Source organism: Procambarus clarkii, unplaced genomic scaffold, assembly GCF_040958095.1.
Source record: "Procambarus clarkii isolate CNS0578487 unplaced genomic scaffold, FALCON_Pclarkii_2.0 HiC_scaffold_605, whole genome shotgun sequence".
Classification (NCBI taxonomy): Eukaryota; Metazoa; Arthropoda; class Malacostraca; order Decapoda; family Cambaridae; genus Procambarus; species Procambarus clarkii.
Window position 1 is genome coordinate 3,891 of NW_027189638.1, and position 9,247 is coordinate 13,137.

The window sequence follows — 9,247 nt, forward strand, 5'->3', positions numbered from 1 at the left end:
GTGGTGATTGGTGGTGATTGGTGGTGGTGGTGGTGGTGGTGGTGGTAGTAGGTGGGAGTTGGGGGTGGGGGGGGGGGGGGGAGGGAAGGGGAGGGGAATGATGGTCTGTGGATTCCTTCTCCGTACCCTTTACATATAAGCAAAAATATGCCTTCTTGTGGGTATAGAAACATTAACACAAATTATATCAGTAACTGATATTGTAGCCTTTTAAACAGAAAAGATTTGTACATACAAATACTTTTTAATTATCATTTATTTGTGGAAATGGCATTTACGTCATTAAATTGATACCTCAGCATCAAGCTAGTGTCCTGCAGCAGTGGTCCAGTGGTAAAGTGTATATAAGTGATGCGTATTCTTGGAGTTGCGAGTTCAAACCCGGATTAAGCTATATATATATATATATACAACATGTTTTGTTTTGGTTGTTTGTTTTTGTATAAAGCCTCACACAATATCTATATTAAGCGAGTTTGTTTTAAACATGACATACATATTAATTCATTTTACCAGGCCTTATTCCACACAACTCCGTGAATTTCCCGTGGAGCCAGCCATTCAAACAAAAACAAACGAAACAAAACAAAACAAAAAAAAAAACATTATTGCCAACAGCATTTGGTGTTCCCAGGCGGTCACCCATCCAAGTACTAACCAAACCCAACGTTGCTTAACTTCGCTGATCGGACGAGAAGCGGTGTTCTCAACGTGGTATGGCCGTTGGCATGAGACTGCCTACACATTGTGGCTAATAACCAACTCTTTTAAGTCATCGCGGCAGGATACGGACCTGCTTGTGGTGTCTTAATGGTAATTGTATCCTAACATATTTTTGTCTCCTTGGCATGGATATTTAACATCGTTTATTCAGTCTTGGGTTTATGTTCTTTCGCCATTTACAGACATTTTACATCTACCTACTTCCTCAGCCTGCCCTGCCAATTTCTAATGAATTTGTGGATTTTCTTTTGTAATACAAACATGTGTGTGCTCATCTGCTCTTCAGTTTTTATGATATTTGTCTCATCTGTCCTGCTTTATGATACTTTTACAAAGAACATGAACAAATGCTTCTATTTTAGAGAAGATATGGGATCCAGGTTTCGGAGCCGTAAAACCAACCGTCGTGATTGGTGGACGAGTTGCCAGGTTGCAGCTTCTGTACCGTGCCGGCACATAAATAGGTTCGGCTCAAGCGGCGGCAGCATCATTCCCCCGTGACTGTCTGAGCGTCTCTCATCACCTTGGTTGGTTCATCATCATCATGGTAGAAGCAAAGCCTACCAAGAAGGCTGCGGCTGCTGCTGCTGTGGTGGCCACCACCAGGAAACCTCGCGTCCAGGTTGCTCACCCGAAAACTAGTCAAATGGTTCTAGCCGCGGTCGCAGCACTCAAAGACCGTAAGGGCTCGTCTCTACAAGCAATCAAGAAGTACGTTGTTGCCAACAACAAAGTCGAGGCTGCCAAGATCGCCATTTACATCCGAAGATTTCTCAGAAAGCAGTGGCTGACGGCATTCTTGTTCAGACCAAGGGAAGTGGAGCTAGTGGATCATTCAAGCTGGCCGTAGCAGAGAAGAGGGCCGTTCTAACTCCCAAGAAAGCCACCACAACCAAGAAACCATCTACAGCAGCAAAGAAGGCCGTGGTAACTCCCAAGAAAGCCGCCACAAGCAACAAACCACCTACAGCCTTGAAAAAGAAGCAGCAGCAGCAGCAGCAGCTTGTTGTTGGGAACAAAAAGCCCAAAATAAAGAGAGCTTCAAAATCTCCCAAACCACCCAAGGCAAAGAAAGCTGTCAAAAAAACAACAAAGGCAAAATAAACGACGACATGCAAGCAGCATGAATACACATGACAATAAACATCCAGGCCTCCCCCCTCAGTGGAGGGGCCTCATATGATTCCAAAAAAGAGTTTAGTTTTGTAGACAAATAAATCATTACTTTTGGGGTAGATTTACTCTGTATATTATATATATATATATATATATATATATATATATATATATATATATATATATATATATATATATATATAATATACATCTATATTATATATATATATATATATATATATATATATATATATATATATATATATATAATATACATCTATATTATATATATATATATAATATACATATATATATATATATATATATATATATATATATATATATATATATATATATATACATGGGTGAGGTGATATGGTACCAAAGTTTTGGGTAAGGTGATTGACATTTACACAAGATAAAACACGAACCAATGGGAATAAAAACATAAGAATGGAAGTAACTGCAGAAGGCCTATTGGCCCATAACACAAGCACTTCCTCTTGATGCTTCTATATTGGTTCAGAGTCTTGAAGCTATAATAATAATAATATATATATATATATATATATATATATATATATATATATATATATATATATATATATATATATATATATATATATATATACACACAAAACTAAATAGTCTTGTTAGACAAATTGCCCCTATTAGAGGCAAGTTGACTAACAAGCCGAATGACTGGCAATTGTTTTGAATTTGAGTTAAATCTAACATAGAAATGTAATCAAACCTAACCTAACCTATGCTAACCCAAGCTAAGCTAACCTAACCTAACCTAAGCTAACCCAAGCTAAGCTAAGCTAACCTAACCTAACCTAAGCTAAGCTAACCTAACCTAACCCAGCAATTCATGATCTTAATATAATACTGTTAATTGGATAAACCAATTTGGAAAGAAATGTTCGAAAATAACAAAATTAACTGTGCTTGTTAGGAAAATTGGGCCTTGCATACTTGTCCCAATAGTGTGGTTCTCGCTTTTAGGTACGACATAAACGTATACCTAAGTTGAGAGAGAAAAAGATTCTCACTCAAACATGCATATCGATTGCCAGTCCTGAATTCTGGGTAGATATTCGTGTCCTCCCTTTTCATTTACCATCATTTGGATACTATCAAAACAGCTCTGAGAAGGATAAAATGAATAAAACGGGTAGCTCACTCATGTAAAAAGGAAGAGTTGGGAAAGATCTCTCTCTCTCTCTCTCCCCCTCACACCCCCCCCCCCCCCCCCACCAATGATCCTGCTCTGCTAGTATATAACGTAACAAACCTTCCCCCCCCCCCCCAACCCCAATCAGAGTCCCTTTAAGCATGCGAGGATAAAAAATAGATTTCATAAGACCCAATGTGCTAGCTGATATCAAAACAATTTATGTTATCGTCTATTAAGCCCTTCAGTAAAAAAGTATAGGGACCTAATTAGGTCCCGTTTTGAGGTGGTGGTGGGTGGAATCGATGGATTAGCCAAGCTCTTATCCGCCGAATCCGTAGAGGGTACGACCCTGGCGCTTCAGAGCGTACACCACGTCCATGGCAGTGACGGTCTTCCTCTTGGCGTGTTCCGTGTAGGTTACAGCATCACGGATGACGTTCTCGAGGAACACCTTCAGGACGCCACGGGTCTCTTCGTAGATGAGACCCGAAATACGCTTGACGCCGCCACGACGAGCTAAGCGACGAATAGCGGGCTTGGTGATGCCCTGGATGTTGTCACGTAGCACCTTACGATGACGCTTGGCGCCACCCTTTCCGAGTCCCTTGCCTCCCTTGCCGCGTCCAGTCATGGTGTTGTAGTTGTGTGAATCGAATTGACGAATGCCCGCACGATTTCCCGACTATATCCCATCAAGCGGACGTACTAGTAGCATTGCAACTCCTGCCTGCCCTTACTTTACGCTTGTGGTCGAATAGACACGGCTTTCTCACAACGCTTTCAAAACTGCAGTTGCCTACTCGTCTGTTTCACGTCCCTGTGAAATGACTTTTGCACAAATCCAAAAAATAGAGCAAAATCAGCGATAATAGTGATTGAGGTGAGCCGCCTGTTGGCTGCAGCCAGAGGAAGGAGGGGAGGGGCAACGGGGTGACGTAGGCGAGTCGAGCAGCCAATGGCGCTCGAGCAAGCGCCTCGAGACGGCGTATATAAGCAAAAATTTTTCGGCGCCGGCCATCACAAACCACAGTTGTTCACCATGGCTCGCACCAAGCAGACTGCTCGCAAGTCCACGGGAGGCAAGGCTCCTCGTAAGCAGCTGGCCACCAAGGCAGCACGCAAGTCTGCTCCTGCCACAGGGGGTGTGAAGAAGCCTCACCGTTACAGGCCCGGAACGGTCGCCCTGCGTGAGATCCGTCGTTACCAGAAGAGCACCGAGTTGCTCATCAGGAAACTTCCCTTCCAGCGTCTGGTGCGCGAGATTGCCCAGGACTTCAAGACCGATCTTCGCTTCCAGTCGTCTGCCGTCATGGCTTTACAGGAGGCATCCGAGGCTTACCTGGTCGGTCTCTTCGAGGACACTAACCTCTGTGCCATCCACGCCAAGCGTGTCACCATCATGCCAAAGGACATTCAGCTTGCTCGCCGTATCCGTGGAGAGCGTGCATAAGCTAAATCGACCACCCTAGTATACACCAAACTCGGCCCTTCTCAGGGCCAAAATATCCTTCTAAGGAGATTTCAGACATTCCTAGCATCAGTCATATGAATTAACCTTCATCTACACATATAATAAATAAATAAATAAATAAATAAATACACTAATTTAGGTGTCATACATACACGTGATATCAATAAATCAAGTAGTCATTTGTAGTACAACCTGTTCTCTTACAAACAAAACGCCGTCGCTTTTCGCTCTTATGCACTGTCAAGGATCACACCCCCCCCCCCCCAAATGAAAATTGTCATACTGTACTAGAAATAAAAGCAGCTTGTATAAGTGACATACTGTCCAGTCCTGTTTTATTCTGTTTTCGGTCCTCTGGCTTAATCTGTTAAGTTAGGAGATGACATTTTAAATTAACCGTTTTCTTGACATTTTCAAACCTAAGAGGGTGGCCTGCATAGTAATCCTAATGTGGAACATAACAATGAATCTCTAATCTCTAGAAAAAAGATACCGAGTGCTTATATGTGTTGAGAGAGAGAGAGAGAGAGAGACACAGACAGACAGACAGACAGACAGACAGACAGACAGACAGACAGACAGACAGACAGACAGACAGACAGACAGACAAGACAGACAGACAGACAGACAGACAGACAGACAGACAGAGACTGAGAGAGAAACACACACAGACAGTTTCATAAATATTCTCATTTTATAGCTATTTGCTTTCAGTGACAGAGGTTTTTGTTATAATAGTATTGGTGTCTAACACTCACAATCTCTTTAGAAATTAAAGTGTGGCTCCAATGGAGCCGAGTTTGTTGGTTTGAGGCCAAGCCACCACCACAGGGCAGTAAGTAAGCCGTTTACTTGGAGGAGGTGTACTTGGTGACGGCCTTAGTGCCCTCAGAGACGGCGTGCTTGGCCAGTTCTCCGGGCAACAGGAGCCTTACAGCCGTCTGGATCTCCCGACTGGTAATGGTGGAACGCTTGTTGTAGTGGGCCAGGCGAGAAGCCTCGGCGGCGATGCGCTCGAAGATGTCGTTCACGAACGAGTTCATGATCGACATGGCTTTGGAAGAGATACCAGTGTCGGGGTGGACCTGCTTCAGCACTTTGTAGATGTAGATGCTGTAGCTCTCCTTCCTCCTGCGCTTCTTTTTCTTATCGCCCTTGGCAATGGCCTTCTGGGCCTTTCCGGCCTTCTTGGCAGCCTTTCCAGATGCCTTGGGTGGCATGATGATGCTCGTGCTGGCTGGCGTTGCGATACAATAATGAACTTTTGCGCGAGTCGAGCTTTCCTTTTATATCCCGCTCGCGACTCAGCTCAGAGCGGGTCGCGTGGCGGAGCGCGCTGATTGGTCAGTGGCGGACTCCCTTGATCCTGAGCGGGGTATATAACACGAAGCTCGATCTGCGGGCCGGCATTAAAACACCACAAACCCACAACAGCAGCAGCAATGTCAGGACGCGGCAAGGGAGGCAAAGTGAAGGGCAAGTCAAAGTCTCGCTCCAGCAGGGCCGGACTTCAGTTCCCCGTGGGCAGAATTCACCGTCTGCTGCGTAAGGGCAACTACGCCGAACGCGTCGGTGCTGGCGCTCCTGTCTACCTGGCAGCCGTCATGGAATACCTCGCTGCCGAAGTTCTCGAGCTCGCCGGTAACGCCGCACGTGACAACAAGAAGACCCGTATCATCCCACGTCACTTGCAGTTGGCCATCCGCAACGACGAAGAACTCAACAAACTTCTGTCTGGCGTAACCATTGCACAGGGAGGTGTTCTTCCAAACATTCAGGCAGTTCTTTTGCCAAAGAAGACAGAGAAGAAGTAAGCACTTCTGCCACCCACCGCGACAAATACCATAACCAGGCTCCATCCGGAGCCACACACACTTTAATAGAGAGATTCAAGTAGACAATCAACTTTCAAACATTAATAATAACATTTATATTGATTTCATTTGGAATGTGTACATAACAAACAAACAAAACAAAATTATAGGGGATATTCAGCATCACTTGGAATATTAACCAATCATATAAATCCAATATATATTTTATATTTTACTTTAAGCGAGGAATTCATATTCTATCCATTTTTAATCATACAAATGAACAAAAGCAATTCTTCACTAGACGTAATGAATGAATAAATGATCAAGGTTTTAATGTGTTTCATGAATATATATATATATATATATATATATATATATATATATATATATATATATATATATATATATATATATATATATATATATATATATATATATATATATATATATATTAATACTTGTGAACCAGAATATGTTTGAGCAGCAGCGATCGTGCCTGCCATTGGCCGAAGTGCAACAATTCAAATAATTTAAAGGGCCTGCTCGGGTATATAAGAGAGGCTGGGAGACTGGGGCCGGTGGTGGGTGATGGGTGATGAGTGATGGTGTGGTGTGGTGTGGTGTTGTTAAGAGTTGATTTACGGCCAGCCAGCCAGCCAGCCAGCCAGCCAGCTGCAGCCAAGGCAGGGCAGGGCAAGGCAAGGCAAGGCAAGGCAAGGCAAGGCAAGGCAAGGCAAGGCAAGGCAAGGCAAGGCAGGCAGGCAGGCAGGCAGGCAGCCAGGCAGCCAGGCAGCCAGACAGGCAGGCAGGCAGGCAGGCAGGCAGGCAGGCAGGCAGGCAGGCAGGCAGGCAGGCAGGCAGGCAGGCAGGCAGGCAGCCAGGCAGCCAGGCAGGCAGGCAGGCAGGCAGGCAGGCAGGCAGGCAGGCAGGCAGGCAGGCAGGCAGCCAGCCAGCCAGCCAGCCAGCCAGCCAGCCAGCCAGCCAGCCAGCCAGCCAGCCAGCCACTCCCACTTTGTATTTATATGCATTCAATTTATATTCAAACATTATATATGTTAAGGGCCTTGTTTTAGTGTTTATTTTAAAAATGACAAACATCGAGTCATTTTACCAGTCCTTTAGCGTTAACGGTGATGCATTTTAAAACTGAACATAAATCGCCTTTTCTGGATATATCAAATATCGAATCCGCTTAATGTGCCTACAATTCAATCATTCAAAAAATACATAATTTACATCAAGCCTTTTCATAGAACAGACAATAAGATTTGTACATGCAAAAAAAAAAAAAAAATCCTTTAAGTTATCAATACAATGTGAGAAAACTTTACTTTTATAACTAAAGTTGCACAATTATACCAACTCTATGGTGGCTGGGTTGTAAGGTGTGTGGCTGGTGTTTTGGAAGTCGCGAGTTCAAACGACCCAATGGGAATAATACTTTTTTTTTTTTTGCCATACAATCTTCCTAATACTATTATGTAGGTTTGTGTGTGTTTTTTTATTCATTCTTTGGTTTTATAGATGACATACATATTGACTCCTTTTACCGGTCCTTAATTAGGCTCTGGGGAAGCAATGGTGGTGGTGGTGGTGGTGGTGGTGGTGCATTTAAAACTAAACCAAAAATCACCAGTTCTGGACGCGTCAAATATCATATCCGCTTAATGTGTCTACAACCTAATTACTTAAAACTACACTATTTAATTCATTCATATCATGTGCATATTGGTCATTATGCTCATACAACCGACATCAAAATTTATTTTCATTATTAGAATCATACATTTCATCAAGTAATACAGATACAAAGAGATTTTCTTTCTGAGAAGACCGTTAGTATTGGCTTGCAGGCAGGCAGGCAGGCAGGCATTTGAGGGTTATTATTTCGCCTGTTGATTGGGGGGAGGGTTGATGTGTTAGGGGGTTTTCGGTTAGATGTGGTGGTGGTGATTGGTGGTGGTGATTGGTGGTGATTGGTGGTGATTGGTGGTGGTGGTGGTGGTGGTGGTGGTAGTAGGTGGGAGTTGGGGGTGGGGGGGGGGGGGGGGGGGGGGAGGGAAGGGGAGGGGAATGATGGTCTGTGGATTCCTTCTCCGTACCCTTTACATATAAGCAAAAATATGCCTTCTTGTGGGTATAGAAACATTAACACAAATTATATCAGTAACTGATATTGTAGCCTTTTAAACAGAAAAGATTTGTACATACAAATACTTTTTAATTATCATTTATTTGTGGAAATGGCATTTACGTCATTAAATTGATACCTCAGCATCAAGCTAGTGTCCTGCAGCAGTGGTCCAGTGGTAAAGTGTATATAAGTGATGCGTATTCTTGGAGTTGCGAGTTCAAACCCGGATTAAGCTATATATATATATATATATACAACATGTTTTGTTTTGGTTGTTTGTTTTTGTATAAAGCCTCACACAATATCTATATTAAGCGAGTTTGTTTTAAACATGACATACATATTAATTCATTTTACCAGGCCTTATTCCACACAACTCCGTGAATTTCCCGTGGAGCCAGCCATTCAAACAAAAACAAACGAAACAAAACAAAACAAAACAAAAAACATTATTGCCAACAGCATTTGGTGTTCCCAGGCGGTCACCCATCCAAGTACTAACCAAACCCAACGTTGCTTAACTTCGCTGATCGGACGAGAAGCGGTGTTCTCAACGTGGTATGGCCGTTGGCATGAGACTGCCTACACATTGTGGCTAATAACCAACTCTTTTAAGTCATCGCGGCAGGATACGGACCTGCTTGTGGTGTCTTAATGGTAATTGTATCCTAACATATTTTTGTCTCCTTGGCATGGATATTTAACATCGTTTATTCAGTCTTGGGTTTATGTTCTTTCGCCATTTACAGACATTTTACATCTACCTACTTCCTCAGCCTGCCCTGCCAATTTCTAATGAATTTGTG

At 43.2% G+C, this 9,247-nt stretch overlaps 2 non-coding genes across 2 annotated transcripts; both read right to left on the reverse strand.

The window, feature by feature from the left end:
• Window positions 1-609: 609 nt before the first annotated feature.
• Window positions 610-728, reverse strand: LOC138361679 (5S ribosomal RNA). Its single transcript, XR_011227099.1, has one exon. It is a non-coding gene; the product is annotated as a 5S ribosomal RNA (ribosomal RNA).
• Window positions 729-8,894: 8,166 nt separating this feature from the next.
• Window positions 8,895-9,013, reverse strand: LOC138361686 (5S ribosomal RNA). Its single transcript, XR_011227106.1, has one exon. It is a non-coding gene; the product is annotated as a 5S ribosomal RNA (ribosomal RNA).
• Between the last annotated feature and the right edge of the window lie 234 nt (window positions 9,014-9,247).